This window comes from Ambystoma mexicanum, chromosome 8 (assembly GCF_040938575.1).
Source record: "Ambystoma mexicanum isolate Mex_15411 chromosome 8, UKY_AmexF1_1, whole genome shotgun sequence".
Lineage (NCBI taxonomy): Eukaryota > Metazoa > Chordata > Amphibia > Caudata > Ambystomatidae > Ambystoma > Ambystoma mexicanum.
In genome coordinates this window covers 535638388-535651386 of record NC_090929.1, presented here as the reverse complement: position 1 = coordinate 535651386, position 12999 = coordinate 535638388, and the positions used below count along the sequence as shown (strand labels likewise).

The 12999-nt window shown below is 50.2% G+C and overlaps 1 protein-coding gene and 1 long non-coding RNA gene across 9 annotated transcripts in view; one reads left to right on the top strand and one right to left on the bottom strand.

Moving 5' to 3' along the window:
• The window catches only part of LOC138472189 (uncharacterized), a 156639-nt gene extending 154570 nt beyond the window's left edge, over positions 1-2069 (bottom strand). For 3 of the 5 annotated variants that reach the window (XR_011268566.1, XR_011268570.1, XR_011268568.1), the window contains exons 1-3: positions 1596-2069; positions 1237-1343; positions 1061-1134 (exon numbers count right to left, since the gene is read on the bottom strand). This is a non-coding gene — a long non-coding RNA (uncharacterized lncRNA). The remainder of the gene's footprint in view (positions 1-1060; positions 1135-1236; positions 1344-1595) is intronic. The other 2 variants (XR_011268569.1, XR_011268567.1) reach the window with 2 other exon arrangements.
• Positions 1-12999, top strand: part of WRAP73 (WD repeat containing, antisense to TP73) — a 1098908-nt gene that overhangs the window by 1014768 nt on the left and 71141 nt on the right. The window lies entirely within an intron of this gene.

Genomic DNA, 12999 nt, shown 5'->3' with positions numbered 1-12999 from the left:
ACGGGAAAAAAGGGTTAGGGTCCATGAATTGGATGGGTAGTTGGGTAGGGGAGAGGGTGTGGATGGGTATGGGGGGGCGGTATAAGAGAAGGTATGCTTCTTGGCTCTTGCTTTTGCACTTAAGTTAAAATGCACTCTGCATTCACACTGGTATACAAACAGCATAGCATTCGGATACTGCTCTGAGTTTAGCTTTCGTATGCAGTGTATAACATGTACAGCCTTTCCCAGTTATCTCGCTGGGTTTCACTTCCCACCTGCAGTATACCTCTCTGAGTTGCAGGAGATTTCCTCCGTCTGATAGCTTATATTAGCACAATGACAACTTATAGCAAAGATATATAACACAAAATGGACAGTAGTTGTTTTGTTAAAAAATATATTTATTCGTGGATCTAAGTCCCTAATGATAGCTTTCTTGCCCTGTGTGTGAATATCTCATGCCTCCATAGTGTAGTACACCCGTGCCTGGTTGGCGATGGTGTGCTGCCTACAAGGGGTATGGAGATCCCTGCCCTCAACTCTCTCACTACTTTCCTCAGTCTAGGTAATAAGTGCACACTTTGTGGGGGTCAGTGTTTTATTTATTATTACCGCCTCCAGTCTGTGTCTTATAATTAAGAAATGTGTTTTGGCCAAATGGTCAAACAGCTTTAAAAGAAATTTTCTATCAATCAGTAAGAAGACTTTATACTGTTTTGATGGGGTTAAAATGATGTATTTGAGTTACTTTAAGCCCTCTCCTCAAGCGTATGTAGGGTCTCGGATTTGTGGTAATCAGCCTATCACCTCTTAAAAATAGTCAACCGGTTTCAGCGGTCCTTATAACTAGCCGCCTTCTTCAGGACGGAGAATCTAGCATTCTCATTAACAACATGATTTCTTCAAATGCCTCCACATCTTGGAGGGTTTTGAGAGGTTCTTCGGATTACCCACAGGCGTTTTTGCTTGTGTCCCGAACCCAGTAGGGTTACAAAATGGACAAAAGGGGATTGTAAGAAGGGAATATTCTTGATCGGTATTTAATGTAGGAACTACCATGCCGGTGGAGAGGTGTTACCTGTAGTTGCACTTTCTATTCTCTGGTTGTTGCCGGATGCACCTTAGCTCTTGGTGACTTCCTGCGTGAACAATCTGTGAAAAGATATCTTGGTATGTCTTATGCTGTACCAACTATTTTGCAAAATGTGGCCCGTACCAAAGTATACAGATTGTTTTCATGTTATAATATAGTACCTGTAAGGTAGGGATCCCTCGTATCGGACTCTGTGGATACTGACTGGGTCTAGGTGCTGGATGCTCAATTTCGTCCAGTCCTCTTCAGAATTTGTGTTTGGGTACCTCTGTGGGTTAAAGGCCAAAATCAAAGAGTTTAGTTGAGTGCCAAGAGTAATTAATGGGCAAAAAGCAGGCACGAGTCAAATTCCATTGTGGCTAAAACGTTGCATTTTGTGCACGCTGCGCTCGTTGCAAGATCTGTTTACATAATTAGGTGCTGTTCGAGTGGTTCGAGTGATTAAGCAATTGTTTAATGCTATGGCCATAAATGCCCCAATTCATACGAGTGTTTCCTGAAGGGTGTCATGGTTTTTTACCTCCAAGCGTGAGGTGTTCTCTCTCAAAAACGGTCTGCCTGTGGAGTGGCTGCGCTAACGCCCGTCATCTTGGTGCTCATATATGTGAACAGTGGCCATTCATGGTCACGTGTGGGCGAAGGACTACAGGTTTCCACAGGAATGATGGAAATTGTAGTTATCTATGGGGTGACCGCATTAGCGTCCGCCATCTTGGTGCCCGTATATGTTCACAGTGGCCAATAATAGTCACGTGTGGATGAAGGACTACAAGTTTTCCTCAGATGTGGTGGGAGTTGTAGTTCACTAAAGTGGCCGATGTAGCGTGTGTCACACATTATCCCAATGTGTACAGTGAGTTGTAGTGATGCTACAACACTGCACTAGAGCGGACAAAACCCTGTATACCTAAATAGGGCTAACGGTGATTGTATTTGCAATGAATGCACATGTGAGTGCCGCTGCTAAAAAAAAATGGTTCTGCCCAGGGCATGTTGGGACATGTAGTCCGGAGGACTGCACTTGAATTATGAGCCTGCCCGACCATCTGGTGCTCTCTGGTTGGATCCTAGAAAGACTTCTAGATTGTAATAACTGGGACTGGCGACCTGCAGTAATCAAGACGGTACGCCAATTTGGTGCTGTCTCAATGTTAGGTCGAATGAGTATCCCATGATCTCATTGGGTGACTGCTGGTTCTCTTGGTCATTTATACTAAGTCATTGCACAGCCAATGTTTGCCAGCAAATTCCTTCATAACTTATAACAAAGAACACTAGAGTATCGTAGTAGAAAGAATGCACTTAGCTTTGGTGTGTTTTATATATCAGTTCAGGTCTGCGCGATGCGTGACTAGCTCTGTGTAGTCCCTGTGGTCTACAAGCGATGTACTGGCGTTTGTCATTCAATGGAAACATACAAGTAGGAACTGCGAGCATAAGGGTTAATCTAACAGCAATACGATCATGGGGTGCGTTAGCCCAACAAGTAATGCTGTGAGTTAATAGGAAGAACCCGATGTGTCGGGTAGATGGTTTAGCCCAAAGAGCATGGCTGCGGGTTAATATGAAGAGCCCAAAGATTTCAGAAAGGGGTTTTCTATGCATTCAAGAATGAGTGCCCATGCAGTTAGTACCGACAAATTGTAACAGGAATCAAGTGGTCTTGCAGGCAGCGCGCCTGGGTGATAATCGGGTAGTGTGCGGCCCCGCTACTGAGTTTGCCTCGGGAGAACCTCTGATGTGCGTCTGCTCGGGAGAGAAGCTCGGGAACGAACAGGTTTTTGTTGCGTGTGCATGCGCATTGGAGCGGGCGTGGCCCGTGCCGACCCTTGGCTTCGTTTGAGCTTTGTGGAGGCTGCTGGGGGTTGTAGTCCCTGCCCCAATCCCACCATAATGTGTGCTGCTCTTGTCTGTGTCTCTTGCCTGCCCAGTTTGAGTAAAGCACACCTGCATGTGGGGCAGATATGGCATCTGCTATGACTTGCCCAATTCCTCAGTCTTTAGCGTACATGGAACCCCAACATTTGGGCCACCCACCACTCCTTGCTTCTTGCCCACTCGCTTCCCGGCAGTGTATTGCTAACGATGCTTGAATAGACTGTTTCACTGCAGACCCATTATCAGTGCATTATCAGCCATTGCATTTACGAGATCAACATGGATATCATTTGGAGAAGTAACATGGCCCATAATATTCGGTAGTGAATTATGGGGGATGGAAAATAAGCCCACCTGCTGACGTAGTCAATCCACCTTTTCAAGAGGTAAAATGATATAGAAACTGTTAGTCAATAATACAGCTTGTCTGCTCAGGATTCATACTGAACTTCGGTCTAGCTTTCACTGTTAAACAGGTACCGCAACCTGTGACTTTGCCTTAAGTCCCAAGTGACACATTATCAACCAAAGTGGAATTATGTGAAATCAAAGCAAAGAACCATTATTGTATTTGGAATTTACCCGGGTAGCACTATTTGGCAGGGGTGATAACAGTAGGAGAGTGGTACAAATGTTAATAACGTTTGCGGCCTCCAGCCTCAATTCGGAACCAAATACGTAGTTCAGAATAGCAGGCATGGAAAAGTGATGACCTAAAAACATAGGTGATCGTTTTTGTTAAGTGCGCACTGTAGCGGACCAGGAGGAGGACTCAGACGCACGGTAGACATTTTCAAGTTTTTTATTCAAATAATAAGAAAAATACCTAACTCGCCCTGTTGCTGCGGGGATATTTCCTACCTAAGCAAACTAAGGGTGTTCGTCCGTCGTCATAAGAACATGTCCTCTGTCCAAAATCCTACACTTATCTGGACCTACCACTAAAACTAGTAACTAAACACTGCCGGAATCTTCAACATCTGCCATGTTCCCTTTAGCTGAATTTCTTGGGCTTTGTCTCAGGGGTTTTCCAATCGTACAAAGTTCTGTTAGCTCCAATAAAAGAGAAAATGGCAGTACAGGATGTTTATCCAGGTTTTCTTCTCTCTAATGAGCTTCTGTAGCTCATGATACAGGCTTGGTTTTGGTCTCCATGTGCTTGTGAGACCTGTGAACATCCTGCTTACATTCCTTTTAGCGTTGATCTTTAAATCTTCCTTTCAATTTGAGTGCTTCAGACGGTTTTACTCTCTTTGCTAGGGCGTTCTATACCTTTTTCAATGGTTTGATAACTCCTGGGGTCTCTCCCCAGGTTTCCCCTTGGAGTTTTAGATTTCTGTAAGGGGCACCACTCAGCTTAATTCAAAGAGTTTCTCAAAGTCTCTTATGAAGGAAGAATGGTGCTCATTAATAATTATGCTTGACAACACTCTTGGCGTCTCCCAAAACACATGTTTGTGCTTTCTCAATGTCCCAAAATCAGTATTGCAGTTTCTTTCACACAGTTCACATAGTCCCTATTGCCTCATCCTTTTCTAATCCACCCTGGTACCTTCACTTGACATGGGTGGATTCACCGGAATTGGTGTCTGGACTTGCCTGCTTCGTTGGTCCTCTCTCGGCTTTCTCGCCTCTTCTGTGGAGTCGCTCTCGGCATCTCGTTATTCATGTTCGTTTGGCTTAGGTTTGCGACGGGAGGTCCCGTTCCTCCTCGTACTTCTGGTTTCGGTGTTGTTGATCGTACCACAGGCCCACCACAGCTTTCTTGTGGTCATGCCACCAAGCTGGACTGTTTCTGGGAACACACTCCTCACAGCTGCTTCCCCACTGTTCGTTACGCCGGGCCTTTGGCTTCCTCATCTGGAGTTCTCTCTCTTGCAGGCTCCGCCACTCCATGTGCTGCGCCCCTCAATGTGCTGCGCCCCTCAAAGAAGTACCTATGTCTGAGGGCTTCCCCTGCATACGCCTCGCTCTCTTTTCACACGATCGGTTTGTCCCTTTTACCTACTGTTTTTTTCAATGTAACTTTTTATTGGCATTTATAAACAATAGAGACTTCATTATTTTTGTGATATGCTTTTGAGTGAAACATAGTAAACAAGAAAAAGAAACCAGGCCTCAACTGAGGTAAAAAGAACAAAAAGACAAAGTGAAAGGGGGGAAAAGAATAGGGGGTGAGTTCCGGGATGGTCCGGGTGAGGGGTCGCGTCAGTCTCTGATCGAGGTTACAGGGTATGGGTGCTGTGGTTGCGGTGGGGTAGGCAGCCATATGCGCCGGTCCAGGGCACCGCTAGGATGTTAGTCCATTTTAGTTGGCCATCGGAGCAGTGGAGGTTGTCTGGCCACTCCCGGGAATCTTTTCACAAAGTCCAGGAATGGGCCCCATGTGCTGTAGAAATAGTTTTGGTTGCCCAGGCGGATGGAGGTAATTTTCTCCGCTGCGGCGATGTCCCAGCATTTGACCCACCACATGGGGATTGCTGGGCCTTCCTGAAGTTTCCGCAGCTTGGCAATTGAAATCTTGGCTGCGGTCATTAGGTGTGTGCAGAGGTCCGCCAGGTTGCTGGTCATCTGGAACTGTCTCCCAGTAGGACAATCCCGGGGTCCCATGGTATTGATAGGCCTGTGATCTGTCAGATTTGCTCCAGGACCTCCCTCCAGAACTTCTCTGCCTTCAGGCATTCCCAGAGGAGGTGGAACAACGTTCCTGTGTCCGTGCAGCCCCTCCAACAGTGTGGCGGGATAGCGGGGTTCCATTTGTGAAGGATTTCTGGTGTCATGTACCACCTGTAACAGACCTTAATGGCTCCCTCTTTGTTCGTTACGCATTTAGATGTCTTGTGGGTTCTTCTCCAGATGCGCTCCCAACTGGTCCTGTCTAGTTCTCGGCCTAGGTCTCTCTCCCTCCGTGTCATGTGGTGCTCCTTAGAGTCGGGGGTCTGCCCTCTCCAGCAGCTTGTACAGAGTGGAAATCTTCTCCCTGGGTGGGGTTGTCATTAGCATGAGCTCCAGTGCTGTCAGTTCTCTGTGCCCATATATTCTCATTGAGTCATGTGACAGCCAATGACGGAGCTGGGTGTAGTCAAACCCCCGGTTTCCTGTACCTGGAATTTTCTCCTGCAATCCTCGAAGGTGAGTAGAGAGCCTCCTTCCTAGAAGTCCGCTACGCGCTGCAGGCTGCCCGCCTTCCACTTAGAAAAAACGTTCTGCCCTTGGCCTAGGGTGAAGTCCGGGTTCTCCCAGATCCGCCTGTTTCTAGCTGCTTACTGTGTTCCTGGTGGTCGAGAGGGGCCCAGCGTTTGGGTGATTTTTGGGCCATGTGGTGTGTGGGAGGGATCCCAATGGGTATTGGCTCCAGTCCTCCTCCAGCTTTAGCCAGCACAGCTTGTTGATGCCAGGTTGCCACATGAATGCTGCCGAGAGCTGGGCGGCTAGGCAGTACCTTTCAACCTCAGGGACTCCTAGACCTCCGGACCCGGGGCTCCTAAGTAAGACTTTCCCAGTTACTCGAGGCTTCTTGCCCCCCCCCAAACACATTTTAGCATATTTGCTTGCAGTTTCTGTTTGACTCGTTTGGGTATTGCTACTGGGAGGGCTTGGCAGTGGTAGAGCAGTCTAGGAACCAAGTTCATCTTGAGTGCTGCAATTCTTCCTAGCCAGGATATTTCCTGTTCTTTACAGCGGGCCCTATCCGACTGTAGGTCCTTCATCAGGGGCGGGAGGTTTAGTTCGTAGGTGCGTTCTGCTAGCTTCGGTAGGCGGACGCCTAGGTAATTTAAGTGGGATCTGGCCCATGGGATTGGGAGGCTGGCTGTCACAGGTTTCCTTTTTTCTCACCTGTTTTTGCTGCCTTGCGGGATCCTTTTCCGGGGTTTTCTTCCGTGCTGTTCGGGTCTTGTATAAGCCTGCTCGGCCGTCGTCGGATTCCAGGATTCGTTCAGCTTATTCGTCCGGGATCAAGGAAACTCCAGGAAGACCAGGAAGGAAGGCCGCACAGGGGGGCGGTCTGTGGGGAACGCAGATGATACAGGTACAATGGAAAGGGAAAGGGAAGGAGAAGGAGTGGTTCCGGGAATTCGAGCAGCAACTCAGTTCCAGGAGCAAGACTGCGACGCACGTCTAGCCTCAGCTAACGATAGCGTTGAGACGCGCGGAGCCGCAGGGGCATGGTTAATTTATGGAACGTGCTGCATGGACGTAAAGGTTGATAGACCGCGTTTTGTGAATATGCCCATGTTGGGTGTACTACAGCGAGTAACCCCTGACGTGCCAGGGACCAGGAGGACCAAAAGGGGCGTGATCGATGGATCATGACACTGGCCGCTATAGAGTCCAGCGTTGCTCTTGTAATGTTGATGCCCAGTGCTGTGGACTTTGTGAGGTTGATTGAGAACCCTGATGCTGACTTGAAGCTGCTTAGCTCCTCCCATAGCGCAGTGAGGGATGTGCTTGGCTGTGTAAGTGTCAGCAGTAGGTATCGTTCTTGAATTTGAGGCCCAGGATTGCCGGGTTCTGCCAGATTCTGCAGGCGCAGGGCTCCATTGACAGGGCAAAGACAAGAGGCGACAAGGGGCAGCCTTGTCGTGTGCCTCTAGTGATTTCAATTCTTGGGGATTTGGCGCCGTTGATCCTCAGGGTTGTTGTGGGGTGCTGATAGTTAGCCATCGTCCATTTCAAGAATTTCGGGCCAATTCCGTAGTGACAGTGTCTCCCTCACGTAGCCCCAGTCCAGCATGTCAAAAGCCTTGTGTGCGTCGAGCGAGGCCACCACTATTTCTTCTCCAGTTCTATTGGCTCAATGATGTTTAAGGTGCGCCTGATGTTGTCCGAGGTGTTGCGCCTGGGAATGAAACCCGTTTGGTCCGAGCCTGCATGCCAGTAACGTCGAGAAGATTTTGGAGTCTACAGTCAGTAGAGCAATTGGGCGGAATGACTCGGAGTTCCGGGTTGGCTCCTGGTTTTGGAATCAAAACTGTGACCAATTCCTCCATAGAGGGGGTGGTGGAGCCAGTTTCGAGGAAGGAGTTGAAAAGTGAAGCTAGGTGGGGGGCTAGGATGTGGTTGTATTTCTTGTAAAATGGCGCGGGCAGCCCCTCTGGTCCAGGAGCCGTGTTTTACATGAAGCGGATCACTTCAGACACCTCCTCCGAGGATATCGGGTCTTCCAGGGTGTCCATCTGTGGGTGGTGGGGTGGCCTTGGGGTCGTGCTCAGGTAGGTGTGCGTGTGCTGCAGCTTCCGTAGGGTTCCCCGACATTACCTTCCTATGGTGCTTGGTCATGATGGTCATCTTTTCAGCCTTAGAGCAGTGTGGGGTCCCGCCTTGGTCCGTAGGACTGCAATGTTGTTCCTGGTGTGTATTTTCTTGAGCTTATGTTCAAGTAGGCGGTTGGCTTTGTTGCTGTTCAGGTGATAGTACTGCTTCATGTATGTCAACACTCGGGCTGTGCGGTCTGCCAGGTGCATTTCCAGGGTTACTTTAGCTTTGCGTAGCTCATTCCATGACCTTGTTGATTGGCATCGTTTGTGGATTGCCTCTTTCTGTACAACCCCCATTTCCTCTTCTTCTGATTTTAGCTGGTGCTGGTGCCTGTGTGCTGCTGAACAGTTCACAGCGACCCCTCGGATCACTGGCTTCATGGCATCCCACACCATAGCCTCTGTAGGCCCTTTTCCCATGTTCTCTGTGAAGTAGTGAGGGCTTCTGAAAGCTCCTGGCTGTCTGCAATGTCCGTGAGGAGATAGTCCTGCAGCTTTCAGGCTCTGTGTTGCAGTGTTGGTAGGCCTTCCGTCTGGAGCTGCGCTATGACTGGGGCGTGATTGGAGATCACTCTCAGGCCAATGTGGATGTTCACAATGCTTGGGAACAGCGAGCTTGAGATGAGTAGGTCTATCCTGGAGAGACCCCTGTGGACATGCGAGAAGAAAGTGTAGTCACGAGTCTTGTCGTTCGCCAGCCTCCAGGCGTCGATTGTCTCTGTCTTTCTTAGGAATTCCGCGAACCCCAGTGCCTTTGTGAAGTCTGTTCCAGTGGGCGGCAAGGTCTTGTCGATGGTTGGGTACGGGGTGAGGTTGAAGTCCCCTCAGATTAGTAGTTTTCCTTCGTCAAAGGACAATATGACTGGGAGGATCCTACGTAGGAAGCACTCCTGGGCTTCGTTTTGGCCATAGATTGCTATAATGCTTATTGGGAGCTCAACCAGCAGGCCTTTAATCATTAGGAACCTGTCCTCGGGGTCCCGTTTGATCGTGACCTTTGCCAGTACCGCTGATTGACTGAGCAGGACTGCCACCCCTCCCCTCTTCTGGCCAGAGGATGCAAAGTATCTTTTAGGGAACCTTTGGTATTTGACTCTCTGTTACAGTCAGTACAATACTCTCAGTACACTAGAGCCTCCTCGTTGCGGAGTTCAGAGAGGCCGAGGAGTGGGTCCCGGTGGATAGGAGGAGCAAAAAAAAGGGGGGCGGGGGGTGAGGAGCCTATCTGTAAGTCTGGCGTTTCCCCTACTGGGCGCTGTGTAGGCACTGAGATGTTTGCCATTACATCGATACTCTTGCTGGGCAGATGTGGGCCGGGTACCTCAATTCACTGTTGTGGCCTTGTTGCACGTGACACAGAGCATCAGCTTTGTAAGGGAACTGGCAGGACCACAGGATTTGCCGGTCTGCGGCACTCAGCACTGTGGGGGGGGGGCAGAGACCTACTGTTTTGTGTAGGTTTCTCTGCTTGCCAGGGGAGCCCTACTACGTAATGCGCTCGGGATACATCTGCGGCCCGGTCCACGAGTCCGGTTATCTAAGAGGGATGGTGGATTTAGCGGGAAGCGGGCGTGTCAGCCGCACCTGAATTGAGGCGGGCGGTTTGCGGCCCCAGGGCCGTGGCATGCTGTGCTCCTTGCTGACTTTCGGGTTCCAGCTGGGTCCAGGCTGAGCCGTTGGCGCTCGTCCTCTGTGACACACCGAAGTTCGATGGTATTTGTAGTGGTGCCGACCACAATGCCGCAGGCGGGCAGCTGCCGTTGGTGTCTCCATGGCACGTTGGTAGACCCAGAGGAAGAATTAAGTTTAGTTGCTGCGTGTCGGCTGGAGTAGCGCCGGTGTGACCAGAGCCGGGGCAGGCTCCTCACTACATCCGACCCGGGTACTGCGCCACTACAGTCTCATCCACGCCTGCGTGGCTCTCTGCTCCAGACACGCAGGACTCCGGATCCTCTGTATCACACAGCTGGGGGTCTTGAACTGGGCCAGTCTGTTGTGTTTGGTGTGGGGGGGCACCGCGGTCCTGGTCCGCACTCCGCTGCAGTGGGCCCCCTGTCCATCTGCTTTTTCCCCCCGGGGTGCGTGGGCACGAAGGCGCCCGCCGAGATGAAGGTGCGGTATCTCGGAGAGGAGCGCAGGTCGGATGTTCTGGTTTCTCCGCAGGAGCTGCTGGGATAGACGCCTGGTGTTCCTCTACGAGGCATTGGGCCATTGGTGGCGTACTATCCAGGACACAGCCCTTTTCCCATCCGGGGACTTCTCTGCGGTGTTTTTGTCTGGTAGACCCACTATAGTTCTGTGAATGCTCCCCTGCGATCAGTGGGGCTTAGTATAACCGGTTCCGGCGTCAGTGTATCCCCTCTACGTCTTGGCTGGGAGGCGGCTGTCAGGGAGCCACTTTGTGCACTCACCGCCCTTGTGGAGGCTCAATGCCGGCCATTGCTCCTGTTTCCTCCTGCTGGGCTAACGCCTTGTCACTCTCTCCAGCCGCGGGCCTCCCTGATGGATCCCCGTGGTGGGGGTCGCCACCCCCTGCCCGAGCCTCGCTGGGTCCCTCTCAGGACTCTGACTTTGCAGCGCGCTCAAGTGGGTGCCGCGTCCCCGCCCAGTAGGCAGCTGCTGTTTCACCCTTTACGGGCAGCCTAGCTTCTCCTGTGCCGCGGTTCTGATGTCCCGGATTGGATGTCTCTGGCCGCTTAGTAGCACTTTAAACGGCCCCTGTTACAATCCCAGGGCTGTATCATGGGTATCGCTGCTGGAGCGGGATGTCCTCTAGCAGATTGCTTACTTAGTTCTCTGGGTCGCAGCAGGTTTGGCGCCCCGTATCATGCGCCTGCCATTTTACGGGTCCTCGCTGGTGGGGGATGGGCTAGTTCCGAGAACTCAGCTTTCAGCTCGTTTTGCTTATTTTTGTGCCAATGTCTTTCTTGCTCTGGTATCCCCTTCTCAATAAAGGTATTTCACGTCGATTTTCTTTCCTGTTTTGCTCTAATTCATCTCAACTGTCACCTCAAGGTGAAGAGCCGAGCTTCAGGCAGCCATTGCCTTCTGCGCCAGCTGGTGGTCCTCTTACCTACTGGTTTACATTCAAAAGGGCATTTCGTTTCTCTTCAGGTCTTGTGTTCTATCCATGGTTACCTGAAGGCAATTGGAAGGAAAGCACAGGACTGGTCGTGGAAGGCAGTCCCATATAAGCAGATCATGTTTGCATAGGAAGTTCCTTGTTGGAATGGAAGTCTTTATCCCCTAGAGGCGAGTCACTCCCCTTGGGGTCCCACTTGCACAGACCCTTAGTGGAGGGTCTTGCTGAGTTGGCTCACCTCCCTAGCCTCGAAGGGGGTGATAAGGGATGAATATCTCTGATCCATCACAGCACCCATTCCACTCTCCTCGCTATTTTAATGGCTTTAGGATTGATGTTTGGCCCCATTATGCAAGTATTGATCCATTGAGATGATATATTAATTAATGAAATTGTGGATTCATCATACTCAACACAAGGGGTGTTTACACCAATTATCACCCAAACCAGGGGTAAGGCTGAGGTGGTAAATCCAGTGTATTACCACCTGCATAAAACGAATTTGACAAACCCGTATCCTTTGATGGAATGTGGGATACAGGTAGATTTTTCATCACTATTATGGTGAACAGTTACTGGGACCTTAACAGGGTCAAGCCACTGCCTGGCAGACAAAGCCTCAGCTTGACGACTCGCCTGAGGTTCTATAGTGCTAGTGTGCAACTCTTTATTTAAAATAGGCTGCTCATTTTTTAGAGTTAAGTATTGTATAAATAAAGATACCTTGTTCTTTGTCTCTCAAGGTGTCATCGACTGTACATAAAGGGGCTTATTTTTGAGTGCCAAGTAATTTGATGGTGGGGACCAGCTTATGTTTACACTGTAACATAAGCATAACCTGCTGCCAAATTTTGGTCAAATGTAAGGGGCAAAGTTGAGTGAACACTCCCTGGCATGCTAGTCAGTGTTTACTTTTGATTGTGAGCATGTCAGAATTTAATTTCCATTTGTGAAAACGGCATGGTAAGCAGTGTTCACACTGAAAAATGAACGATGTCCAACATGAAAGCATGCCGGACAACCTTTATTTGTAATTGTAAACGCTGCTTGCCATGCATAGGATTCGAGGAGATTGGGTCCTTCGACGTATTCCATATCTATGACAGGTTATGTCCACAGCTGTGCTGCTTCGGAAAATCTTTGGCGTCTGCGTCCTGCGTCGATGTCGATGCGCCGTCCCCGAGGACCTCCTCCGACGGCTGACGTCACCCGATGTGATAAGTATGACGCACGACGCCCATAGCCTCAGTTCCGTTTTTTCCGCGAACGTGTTCGCTTCGTGAATCTCGGTACGCCTCGACTCGTTGGAGTTGCTGTTTTCTTTCTCGGTTCGTTGAACCTGTTCGGTTGGTGTGAAGACCTGTTTGTGGCGATGTCTTTCATCTCCGACCCCGCGTCCGGGCTTCAAGAACTACGGGGACTGTGGGTCCAAGATGTCGGTCACGGACTCGCACAACGCCTGCCTCTGGTGCCTCGGGGAGGTCCACGATACGGACGACTGTGTCGACTGCCAGTCGCTCACTGCGAAGGCCTTGCGAGAACGCAAGAAGAAACTGTCGGTAGGTTGGGTGTCTAAGCCCCGGAGATCGAGGTCTGCGGGGCTTTCGACCGATGACTCGAGGGGTGACTCTCTGCATCGTCGTCGGAAGTCTGGTGGGTCTCCTTCCAGGAGTCGGTCTCGACACTCCTCCGCCTCTTCTAGGCAT